This window comes from Euprymna scolopes, chromosome 26 (genome assembly GCF_053919585.1).
Source record: "Euprymna scolopes isolate OS-2025 chromosome 26, ASM5391958v1, whole genome shotgun sequence".
Classification (NCBI taxonomy): Eukaryota; Metazoa; Mollusca; class Cephalopoda; order Sepiida; family Sepiolidae; genus Euprymna; species Euprymna scolopes.
The window spans coordinates 23576346-23591235 of NC_136507.1; positions in this window are offsets into that span (position 1 = coordinate 23576346).

A 14890-nucleotide genomic window follows, 5' to 3' on the forward strand; every position below is an offset into this window, starting at 1 on the left:
TTTATCTATTTGTTACGTCACAATTATTTAAATCTATCTTATTTTATCTATTTATTACGTCACACTTATTTAAATCTATCTTATTTTATCTATTTATTACGTCACAATTATTTAAATCTATCTTATTTTATCTATTTGTTATGTCACAACTATTTAAATCTATTTTATTTTATCTATTTGTTACGTCACAATTATTTACATCTATCTTATTTTATCTATTTGTTACGTCATAATTATTTAAATCTATCTTATTTTATCTATTTGTTACGTCATAATTATTTAAATCTATCTTATTTTATCTATTTATTACGTCACACTTATTTAAATCTATCTTATTTTATCTATTTGTTACGTCACAATTATTTAAATCTATCTTATTTTATCTATTTATTACGTCACACTTATTTAAATCTATCTTATTTTATCTATTTATTACGTCACAATTATTTAAATCTATCTTATTTTATCTATTTGTTACGTCACAATAATTTAAATCTATCTTATTTTATCTATTTGTTACGTCACAATTATTTAAATCTATCTTATTTTATCTATTTGTTACGTCACATTTATTTAAATCTATCTCATTTTATCTATTTGTTACGTCACAATTAATTTGATCTATCTTATTTTATCTATTTATTACGTCACACTTATTTAAATCTATCTTGTTTTATCTATTTGTTACGTCATAATTATTTAAATCTATCTTATTTTATCTATTTGTTACGTCATAATTATTTAAATATATCTTGTTTTATCTATTTGTTACGTCACAATTATTTAAATCTATCTTATTTTATCTATTTGTTACGTCACAATTATTTAAATCTATCTTATTTTATCTATTTGTTGTCACACATTTAAATCTGTCTTTTTTTATCTATTTATTGCGTCACAATTATTTAAATCTATCTTATTTTATCTATTTATTACGTCACAATTATTTAAATCTATCTTATTGTATCTGTTTGTTATGTAACACTTATTTAAATCTATCTTATGTTATCTATTTATTACGTCACAATTATTTAAATCTATCTTATTTTATCTATTTGTTATGTCACAATTATTTAAATCTATCTTGTTTTATCTATTTGTTACGTCACAATTATTTAAATCTATCTTATTTTATCTATTTATTACGTCACACTTCTTTAAATCTATCTTATTTTATCTATTTATTACGTCACACTTATTTAAATATATCTTATTTTATCTATTTGTTACGTCACACTTTTTTAAATCTATCTTATTTTATCTATTTATTACGTCACAATTATTTAAATCTATCTTATTTTATCGATTTGTTACGTCACAATTATTTAAATCTATCTGATGTTATCTATTTGTTACGTCACAATTATTTAAATCTATCTTATTTTATCTATTTATTACGTCACAATTATTTTAATCTATCGTATTTTATCTATTTGTTACGTCACAATTATTTAAATCTATCTTATTTTATCTATTTATTACGTCACAATTATTTAAATCCATCTTATTTTATCTATTTGTTACGTCATAATTATTTAAATCCATCTTGTTTTATCTATTTGTTGTCACACTTATTTAAATCTATCTTATTTTATCTATTTATTACGTCACACTTATTTAAATCTATCTTATTTTATCTATTTGTTACGTCATAATTATTTAAATCTATCTTATTTTATCGATTTGTTACGTCGTAATTATTTAAATCTATCTTATTTTATCTATTTGTTACGTCAGAATTATTTAAATCCATCTTATTTTATCTATTTGTTACGTCACACTTATTTAAATCTATCTTATTTTATCTATTTGTTACGTCACAGTTATTTAAATCTATCTTATTTTATCTATTTGTTACGTCACACTTATTTAAATGTATCTTTTTTTTTCTATCTGTAACGTCATAATTATTTAAATCTATCTGTTTATATCTATTTGTTACGTCACACTTATTGAAATCTATCTTATTTTATCTATTTGTTACGTCAGAATTATTTACATCTATCTCATTTTATCTATTTATTACGTCACAATTATTTAAATCTATCTTATTTTATCTATTTATTACGTTACACTTATTTAAATCTATCCTTTTTTATCTATTTGTTACGTCATAATTATTTAAATCTATCTTATTTTATCGATTTGTTACGTCGTAATTATTTAAATCTATCTTATTTTATCTATTTGTTACGTCAGAATTATTTAAATCTATCTTATTTTATCTATTTGTTACGTCACACTTATTTAAATCTATCTTATTTTATCTATTTGGTCCGTCACAGTTATTTAAATCTATCTTATTTTATCTATTTGTTACGTCACACTTATTAAAATCTATCTTATTTTATCTATTTGTTACGTCACAGTTATTTAAATCTATCTTATTTTATCTATTTGTTACGTCACACTTATTTAAATCTATCTTATTTTTTCTATTTGTAACGTCATAATTATTTAAATCTATCTGTTTCTATCTATTTGTTACGTCACACTTATTTAAATCTATCTTATTTTATCTATTTATTACGTCACACTTATTTAAATATATCTTATTTTATATATTTGTTACGTCACACTTATTTAAATCTATCTTATTTTATCTATTTATTACGTCACACTTATTTAAATCTATCTTCTTTTATCTATTTATTACATCACTATTATTTAAATCTATCTTATTTTATCGATTTGTTGCGTCATAATTATTTAAATCTATCTTATTTTATCTATTTGTTACGTCACACTTATTTAAATCTATCTTATTTTATCGATATATTACGTCACAATTATTTAAATCCATCTTATTTTATCTATTTGTAACGTCACTATTATTATTTAAATCTATCTTATTTTATCTATTTATTACGTCACACTTATTTAAATCTATCTTATTTTATCTATTTGTTATGTCACAATTATTTAAATCTGTCTTATTTTATCTATTTATTACGTCACAATTATTTTAATCTATCTTATTTTATCTATTTCTTACGTCATAATTACTTAAATCTATCTTATTTTATCTATTTGTTACGTCATAATTATTTAAATCTATCTTATTTTATCTATTTGTTACGTCATAATTATTTAAATCTATCTTATTTTATCTATTTGTTACGTCATAATTATTTAAATCTATCTTATTTTATCTATTTATTACGTCACACTTATTTAAATCTATCTAATTTTATCTATTTGTTACGTCACAATTATTTAAATCTATCTTATTTTATCTATTTATTACGTCACACTTATTTAAATCTATCCTATTTTATCTATTTATTACGTCACACTTATTTAAATCTATCTTATTTTATCTATTTGTTGTCACAATTATTTAAATATATCTTATTTTATCTATTTGTTACGTCACAATTATTTAAATCTATCTTATTTTATCTATTTGTTACGTCACAATTATTTAAATCTATCTTATTTTATCTATTTATTACGTCACACTTATTTAAATCTATCCTATTTTATCTATTTATTACGTCACACTTATTTAAATCTATCTTATTTTATCTATTTGTTGTCACAATTATTTAAATATATCTTATTTTATCTATTTGTTACGTCATAATTATTTTAATCTATCTTATTTTATCTATTTAGTACGTCATAATTATTTAAATCTATCTTGTTTTATCTATTTGTTACGTCACAATTATTTAAATCTATCTTATTTTATCTATTTGTTACGTCATAATTTTTTAAATCTATCTTATTTTATCTTTTTGTTATGTCACACATTTAAATCTATCTTATTTTATCTATTTATTACGTCACAATTATTTAAATCTATCTTATTTTATCTATTTATTACGTCACAATTATTTAAATCTATCTTATTTTATCTATTTGTTATGTCACAATTATTTAAATCTATCTTATTTTATCTATTTGTTACGTCACAATTATTTAAATCTATCTTATTTTATCTATTTGTTACGTAACAATTATTTTAATCTATCATTTTATCTATTTGTTACGTCACATTTATTTAAATCTATCTTATTTTATCTATTTGTTACGTCACAATTAATTTAATCTATCTTATTTTATCTATTTATTACGTCACACTTATTTAAATCTATCTTATTTTAACTATTTGTTACGTCATAATTATTTAAATCTATCTTATTTTATCTATTTGTTACGTCATAATTATTTAAATATATCTTGTTTTATCTATTTGTTACGTCACAATTATTTAAATCTATCTTATTTTATCTATTTGTTACGTCACAATTATTTAAATCTATCTTATTTTATCTATTTGTTATGTCACACATTTAAATCTGTCTTTTTTTATCTATTTATTGCGTCACAATTATTTAAATCTATCTTATTTTATCTATTTATTACGTCACAATTATTTAAATCTATCTTATTGTATCTATTTGTTATGTCACACTTATTTAAATCTATCTTATTTTATCTATTTATTACGTCACAATTATTTAAATCTATCTTATTTAATCTATTTATTACGTCACAATTATTTAAATCTATCTTATTTTATCTATTTGTTATGTCACAACTATTTAAATCTATCTCATTTTATCTATTTGTTACGTCACACTTATTTAAATCTATCTTATTTTATCTATTTATTACGTCACAATTATTTAAATCTATCTTATTTTATCGATTTGTTACGTCACAATTATTTAAATATATCTGATGTTATCTATTTGTTACGTCACAATTATTTAAATCTATCTTATGTTATCTATTTATTACGTCACAATTATTTTAATCTATCGTATTTTATCTATTTGTTACGTCACATTTATTCAAATCTATCTTATTGTATCTATTTGTTACGTCATAATTATTTAAATCTATCTTTTTTTATCTATTTGTTACGTCATACTTATTTAAATCTATCTTATTTTATCTATTTATTACGTCACAATTATTTAAATCTATCTTATTTTAGCTATTTGTTACGTCACAATTATTTAAATCTATCTTATTTTATCTATTTGTTACGTCACAATTATTTAAATCTATCTTATATTATCGATTTGTTACGTCACACTTATTTAAATCTATCTTATTTTTTCTATTTATTACGTCACAATTATTTAAATCTATCTTATTCTATCTATTTGTTATGTCATAATTATTTAAATCTATCTTATTTCATCTATTTGTAACGTCATAATTATTTTAATCTATCTTATTTTATCTATTTATTATGTCACACTTATTTAAATCTATCTTATTTTATCTATTTGTTACATCACACTTATTTAAATCTATCTTATTTTGTCTATTTGTTACGTCACAATTATTTAAATCTTTCTTATTTTATCTATTTGTTACGTCACAATTATTTAAATCTATCTAATTTTATCTATGTGTTACGTCACAATTATTTAAATCTATCTTATTTTATCTATTTATTACGTCACACTTATTTAAATCTATCTTATTTTATCTATTTGTTACGTCACAATTATTTAAATCTATCTTATTTTATCTATTTGTTACGTCACAATTATTTAAATCTATCTTGTTTTATCTATTTGTTACGTCACAATTATTTAAATCTATCTTATTTTATCTATTTGTTACGTCACAATTGTTTACATCTATCTTATTTTATCTATTTGTTACGTCACACTTATTTAAATCTATCTTATTTTATCTATTTGTTACGTCATAATTATTTAAATCTATCTTATTTTATCTATTTGTAACGTCATAATTATTTAAATCCATCTTGTTTTATCTATTTGTTGTCACACTTATTTAAATCTATCTTATTTTATCTATTTATTACGTCACACTTATTTAAATCTATCTTATTTTATCTATTTGTTACGTCATAATTATTTAAATCTATCTTATTTTATCGATTTGTTACGTCGTAATTATTTAAATCTATCTTATTTTATCTATTTGTTACGTCAGAATTATTTAAATCCATCTTATTTTATCTATTTGTTACGTCACACTTATTTAAATCTATCTTATTTTATCTATTTGTTACGTCACAGTTATTTAAATCTATCTTATTTTATCTATTTGTTACGTCACACTTATTTAAATGTATCTTTTTTTTTCTATCTGTAACGTCATAATTATTTAAATCTATCTGTTTATATCTATTTGTTACGTCACACTTATTGAAATCTATCTTATTTTATCTATTTGTTACGTCAGAATTATTTACATCTATCTCATTTTATCTATTTATTACGTCACAATTATTTAAATCTCTTATTTTATCTATTTATTACGTTACACTTATTTAAATCTATCCTTTTTTATCTATTTGTTACGTCATAATTATTTAAATCTATCTTATTTTATCGATTTGTTACGTCGTAATTATTTAAATCTATCTTATTTTATCTATTTGTTACGTCAGAATTATTTAAATCTATCTTATTTTATCTATTTGTTACGTCACACTTATTTAAATCTATCTTATTTTATCTATTTGGTCCGTCACAGTTATTTAAATCTATCTTATTTTATCTATTTGTTACGTCACACTTATTAAAATCTATCTTATTTTATCTATTTGTTACGTCACAGTTATTTAAATCTATCTTATTTTATCTATTTGTTACGTCACACTTATTTAAATCTATCTTATTTTTTCTATTTGTAACGTCATAATTATTTAAATCTATCTGTTTCTATCTATTTGTTACGTCACACTTATTTAAATCTATCTTATTTTATCTATTTATTACGTCACACTTATTTAAATATATCTTATTTTATATATTTGTTACGTCACACTTATTTAAATCTATCTTATTTTATCTATTTATTACGTCACACTTATTTAAATCTATCTTCTTTTATCTATTTATTACATCACTATTATTTAAATCTATCTTATTTTATCGATTTGTTGCGTCATAATTATTTAAATCTATCTTATTTTATCTATTTGTTACGTCACACTTATTTAAATCTATCTTATTTTATCGATATATTACGTCACAATTATTTAAATCCATCTTATTTTATCTATTTGTAACGTCACTATTATTATTTAAATCTATCTTATTTTATCTATTTATTACGTCACACTTATTTAAATCTATCTTATTTTATCTATTTGTTATGTCACAATTATTTAAATCTGTCTTATTTTATCTATTTATTACGTCACAATTATTTTAATCTATCTTATTTTATCTATTTCTTACGTCATAATTACTTAAATCTATCTTATTTTATCTATTTGTTACGTCATAATTATTTAAATCTATCTTATTTTATCTATTTGTTACGTCATAATTATTTAAATCTATCTTATTTTATCTATTTGTTACGTCATAATTATTTAAATCTATCTTATTTTATCTATTTATTACGTCACACTTATTTAAATCTATCTAATTTTATCTATTTGTTACGTCACAATTATTTAAATCTATCTTATTTTATCTATTTATTACGTCACACTTATTTAAATCTATCCTATTTTATCTATTTATTACGTCACACTTATTTAAATCTATCTTATTTTATCTATTTGTTGTCACAATTATTTAAATATATCTTATTTTATCTATTTGTTACGTCACAATTATTTAAATCTATCTTATTTTATCTATTTGTTACGTCACAATTATTTAAATCTATCTTATTTTATCTATTTATTACGTCACAATTATTTAAATCTATCTTATTTTATCTATTTGTTACGTAACACTTATTTAAATCTATCTTATTTTATCTATCTATTACGTCACACTTATTTAAATCTATCTTATTTTATCTATTTGTTACGTCATAATTATTTTAATCTATCTTATTTTATCTATTTAGTACGTCATAATTATTTAAATCTATCTTGTTTTATCTATTTGTTACGTCACAATTATTTAAATCTATCTTATTTTATCTATTTGTTACGTCACAATTATTTAAATCTATCTTATTTTATCTATTTGTTATGTCACACATTTAATCTATCTTATTTTTTCTATTTATTACGTCACAATTATTTAAATCTATCTTATTTTATCTATTTATTACGTCACAATTATTTAAATCTATCTTATTTTATCTATTTATTACGTCACACTTATTCAAATCTATCTTATTTTATCTATTTATTACGTCACAATTATTTTAATCTATCTTATTTTATCTATTTGTTATGTCACAACTATTTAAATCTATTTTATTTTATCTATTTGTTACGTCATAATTATTTAAATCTATCTTATTTTATCTATTTGTTACGTCACAATTATTTAAATCTATCTTATTTTATCTATTTATTACGTCACACTTATTTAAATCTATCTTATTTTATCTATTTATTACGTCACAATTATTTAAATCTATCTTATTTTATCTATTTGTTGTCACAATTATTTAAATCTATCTTATTTTATCTATTTGTTACGTCACAATTATTTAAATCTATCTTATTTTATCTATTTATTACGTCACACTTATTTAAATCTATCTTATTTTATCTATTTATTACGTCACAATTATTTAAATCTATCTTATTTTATCTATTAGTAATGTCACAACTATTTAAATCTATTTTATTTTATCTATTTGTTACGTCATAATTATTTAAATCTATCTTATTTTATCTATTTGTTACGTCATAATTATTTAAATCTATCTTATTTTATCTATTTGTTACGTCATAATTATTTAAATCTATCTTATTTTATCTATTTATTACGTCACACTTATTTAAATCTATCTTATTTTATCTATTTGTTACGTCACAATTATTTAAATCTATCTTATTTTATCTATTTATTACGTCACACTTATTTAAATCTATCTTATTTTATCTATTTATTACGTCACAATTATTTAAATCTATCTTATTTTATCTATTTGTTACGTCACAATTATTTAAATCTATCTTATTTTATCTATTTGTTACGTCACAATTATTTAAATCTATCTTATTTTATCTATTTGTTACGTCACATTTATTTAAATCTATCTCATTTTATCTATTTGTTACGTCACAATTAATTTAATCTATCTTATTTTATCTATTTATTACGTCACACTTATTTAAATCTATCTTATTTTATCTATTTGTTACGTCAGAATTATTTAAATCTATCTTATTTTATCTATTTGTTACGTCATAATTATTTAAATATATCTTGTTTTATCTATTTGTTACGTCACATTTATTTAAATCTATCTTATTTTATCTATTTGTTACGTCACAATTATTTAAATCTATCTTATTTTATCTATTTGTTGTCACACATTTAAATATGTCTTTTTTATCTATTTATTGCGTCACAATTATTTAAATCTATCTTATTTTATCTATTTATTACGTCACAATTATTTAAATCTATCTTATTTTATCTATTTGTTATGTCACACTTATTTAAATCTATCTTATTTTATCTATTTATTACGTCACAATTATTTAAATCTATCTTATTTTATATATTTGTTATGTCACAATTATTTAAATCTATCTTGTTTTATCTATTTGTTATGTCACAATTATTTAAATCTATCTTATTTTATCTATTTATTACGTCACAATTATTTAAATCTATCTTATTTTATCTATTTGTTACGTCACACTTTTTTAAATCTATCTTATTTTATCTATTTATTACGTCACAATTATTTAAATCTATCTTATTTTATCGATTTGTTACATCACAATTATTTAAATCTATCTGATGTTATCTATTTGTTACGTCACAATTATTTAAATCTATCTTATTTTATCTATTTATTACGTCACAATTATTTTAATCTATCGTATTTTATCTATTTGTTACGTCACAATTATTTAAATCTATCTTATTTTATCTATTTATTACGTCACAATTATTTAAATCTATCTTATTTTATCTATTTGTTACGTCACACTTATTTAAATCTATCTTATTTTATCTATTTATTACGTCACACTTATTTAAATCTATCTTATTTTATCTATTTGTTACGTCATAATTATTTTAATCTATCTTATTTTATCTATTTAGTACGTCATAATTATTTAAATCTATCTTGTTTTATCTATTTGTTACGTCACAATTATTTAAATCTATCTTATTTTATCTATTTGTTACGTCATAATTATTTAAATCTATCTTATTTTATCTATTTGTTACGTCACACATTTAAATCTATCTTATTTTATCTATTTATTACGTCACAATTATTTAAATCTATCTTATTTTATCTATTTATTACGTCACAATTATTTAAATCTATCTTATTTTATCTTTTTGTTATGTCACAATTATTTAAATCTCTTATTTTATCTATTTGTTACGTCACAATTATTTAAATCTATCTTATTTTATCTATTTGTTACGTAACAATTATTTAAATCTATCATTTTATCTATTTGTTACGTCACATTTATTTAAATCTATCTTATTTTATCTATTTGTTACGTCAAAATTAATTTAATCTATCTTATTTTATCTATTTATTACGTCACACTTATTTAAATCTATCTTATTTTATCTATTTGTTACGTCATAATTATTTAAATCTATCTTATTTTATCTATTTGTTACGTCATAATTATTTAAATATATCTTGTTTTATCTATTTGTTACGTCGTAATTATTTAAATCTATCTTATTTTATCTATTTGTTACGTCAGAATTATTTAAATCCATCTTATTTTATCTATTTGTTACGTCACACTTATTTAAATCTACTTTATTTTATCTATTTGTTACGTCACAGTTATTTAAATCTGTCTTATTTTATCTATTTGTTACGTCACACTTATTTAAATCTATCTTTTTTTTCTATCTGTAACGTCATAATTATTTAAATCTATCTGTTTATATCTATTTGTTACGTCACACTTATTGAAATCTATCTTATTTTATCTATTTATTACGTCACACTTATTTAAATCTATCTTATTTTATCTATTTGTTACGTCACAATAATTTAAATCTATCTTATTTTATCTATTTATTACGTCACACTTCTTTAAATCTGTCTTATTTTATCTATTTATTACGTCACAATTATTTAAATCTATCTTATTTTATCTATTTGTTATGTCACAACTATTTAAATCTATCTCATTTTATCTATTTGTTACGTCACACTTATTTAAATCTATCTTATTTTATCTATTTATTACGTCACAATTATTTAAATCTATCTTATTTTATCGATTTGTTACGTCACAATTATTTAAATATATCTGATGTTATCTATTTGTTACGTCACAATTATTTAAATCTATCTTATGTTATCTATTTATTACGTCACAATTATTTTAATCTATCGTATTTATCTATTTGTTACGTCACAATTATTCAAATCTATCTTATATTATCGATTTGTTACGTCACACTTATTTAAATCTATCTTATCTTTTCTATTTATTACGTCACAATTATTTAAATCTATCTTATTCTATCTATTTGTTATGTCATAATTATTTAAATCTATCTTATTTCATCTATTTGTAACGTCATAATTATTTAAATCTATCTTATTTTATCTATTTATTACGTCACACTTATTTAAATCTATCTTATTTTATCTATTTGTTACATCACACTTATTTAAATCTATCTTATTTTATCTATTTGTTACGTCACACTTATTTAAATCTTTCTTATTTTATCTATTTGTTACGTCACAATTATTTAAATCTATATAATTTTATCTATTTGTTACGTCACAATTATTTAAATCTATCTTATTTTATCTATTTATTACGTCACACTTATTTAAATCTATCTTATTTTATCTATTTGTTACGTCACAATTGTTTACATCTGTCTTATTTTATCTATTTGTTACGTCACACTTATTTAAATCTATCTTATTTTATCTATTTGTTACGTCATAATTATTTAAATCTATCTTATTTTATCTATTTGTAACGTCATAATTATTTAAATCTATTTTATTTTATCTATTTGTTACGTCACACTTATTTAAATCTATCTTATTTTATCTATTTGTTACGTCACAATTATTTAAATCTATCTTATTTTATCTATTTGTTACGTCACACTTATTTAAATCTATCTTATTTTATCTATTTGTTACGTAACAATACTTTAAATCTATATTATTTTATCTATTTGTTACGTCACAATTATTTAAATCTATCTTATTTTATCTATCTATTACGTCACACTTATTTAAATCTATCTTATTTTATCTATTTGTTACGTCATAATTATTTTAATCTATCTTATTTTATCTATTTAGTACGTCATAATTATTTAAATCTATCTTGTTTTATCTATTTGTTACGTCACAATTATTTAAATCTATCTTATTTTATCTATTTGTTACGTCACAATTATTTAAATCTATCTTATTTTATCTATTTGTTATGTCACACTTATTTAAATCTATCTTATTTTTTCTATTTATTACGTCACAATTATTTAAATCTATCTTATTTTATCTATTTATTACGTCACAATTATTTAAATCTATCTTATTTTATCTATTTATTACGTCACACTTATTTAAATCTATCTTATTTTATCTATTTATTACGTCACAATTATTTAAATCTATCTTATTTTATCTATTTGTTACGTCACAATTATTTTAATATATCTTATTTTATCTATTTGTTACGTCACAATTATTTAAATCTATCTTATTTTATCTATTTGTTACGTCACAATTATTTAAATCTATCTTATTTTATCTATTTATTACGTTACAATTATTTAAATCTATCTTATTTTATCTATTTGTTACGTCACACTTATTTAAATCTATCTTATTTTATCTATCTATTACGTCACACTTATTTAAATCTATCTTATTTTATCTATTTATTACGTCACAATTATTTAAATCTATCTTATTTTATCTATTTGTTGTCATAATTATTTAAATCTATCTTGTTTTATCTATTTGTTACGTCACAATTATTTAAATCTATCTTATTTTATCTATTTATTACGTCACACTTATTTAAATCTATCTTATTTTATCTATTTATTACGTCACAATTATTTAAATCTATCTTATTTTATCTATTTGTTATGTCACAACTATTTAAATCTATTTTATTTTATCTATTTGTTACGTCATAATTATTTAAATCTATCTTATTTTATCTATTTGTTACGTCATTATTATTTAAATCTATCTTATTTTATCTATTTGTTACGTCATAATTATTTAAATCTATCTTATTTTATCTATTTGTTACGTCATAATTATTTAAATATATCTTGTTTTATCTATTTGTTACGTCACAATTATTTAAATCTATCTTATTTTATCTATTTATTACGTCACAATTATTTAAATCTATCTTATTTTATCTATTTATTACGTCACAATTATTTAAATCTATCTTATTTTATCTATTTGTTACGTCACAATTATTTAAATCTATCTTATTTTATCTATTTGTTACGTCACAATTATTTAAATCTATCTTATTTTATCTATTTGTTACGTCACATTTATTTAAATCTCTCATGTTATCTATTTGTTACGTCACAATTAATTTAATCTATCTTATTTTATCTATTTATTACGTCACACTTATTTTAATCTATCTTATTTTATCTATTTGTTACGTCATAATTATTTAAATCTGTCTTATTTTATCTATTTGTTACGTCATAATTATTTAAATATATCTTGTTTTATCTATTTGTTACGTCACAATTATTTAAATCTATCTTATTTTATCTATTTGTTACGTCACAATTATTTAAATCTATCTTATTTTATCTATTTGTTGTCACACATTTAAATATGTCTTTTTTTATCTATTTATTGCGTCACAATTATTTAAATCTATCTTATTTTATCTATTTATTACGTCACAATTATTTAAATCTATCTTATTGTATCTATTTGTTATGTCACACTTATTTAAATCTCTTATTTTATCTACTTATTACGTCACAATTATTTAAATCTATCTTATTTTATCTATTTGTTGTCACAATTATTTAAATCTATCTTGTTTTATCTATTTGTTACGTCACAATTATTTAAATCTATCTTATTTTATCTATTTATTACGTCACCTTTCTTTAAATCTATCTTATTTTATCTATTTATTACGTCACAATTATTTAAATCTATCTTATTTTATCTATTTGTTACGTCACACTTTTTTTAATCTATCTTATTTTATCTATTTATTACGTCACAATTATTTAAATCTATCTTATTTTATCGATTTGTTACGTCACAATTATTTAAATCTATCTGATGTTATCTATTTGTTACGTCACAATTATTTAAATCTATCTTATTTTATCTATTTATTACGTCACAATTATTTTAATCTATCGTATTTTATCTATTTGTTACGTCACAATTATTTAAATCTATCTTATTTTACCTATTTATTACGTCACAATTATTTAAATCTATCTTATTTTATCTATTTGTTACGTCACACTTATTTAAATCTATCTTATTTTGTCTATTTATTACGTCACACTTATTTAAATCTATCTTATTTTATCTATTTGTTACGTCATAATTATTTTAATCTATCTTATTTTATCTATTTAGTACGTCATAATTATTTAAATCTATCTTGTTTTATCTATTTGTTACGTCACAATTATTTAAATCTATCTTATTTTATCTATTTGTTACGTCATAATTTTTTAAATCTATCTTATTTTATCTTTTTGTTATGTCACACATTTAAATCTATCTTATTTTATCTATTTATTACGTCACAATTATTTAAATCTATCTTATTTTATCTATTTATTACGTCACAATTATTTAAATCTATCTTATTTTATCTATTTGTTATGTCACAATTATTTAAATCTATCTTATTTTATCTATTTGTTACGTCACAATTATTTAAATCTATCTTATTTTATCTATTTGTTACGTAACAATTATTTTAATCTATCATTTTATCTATTTGTTACGTCACATTTATTTA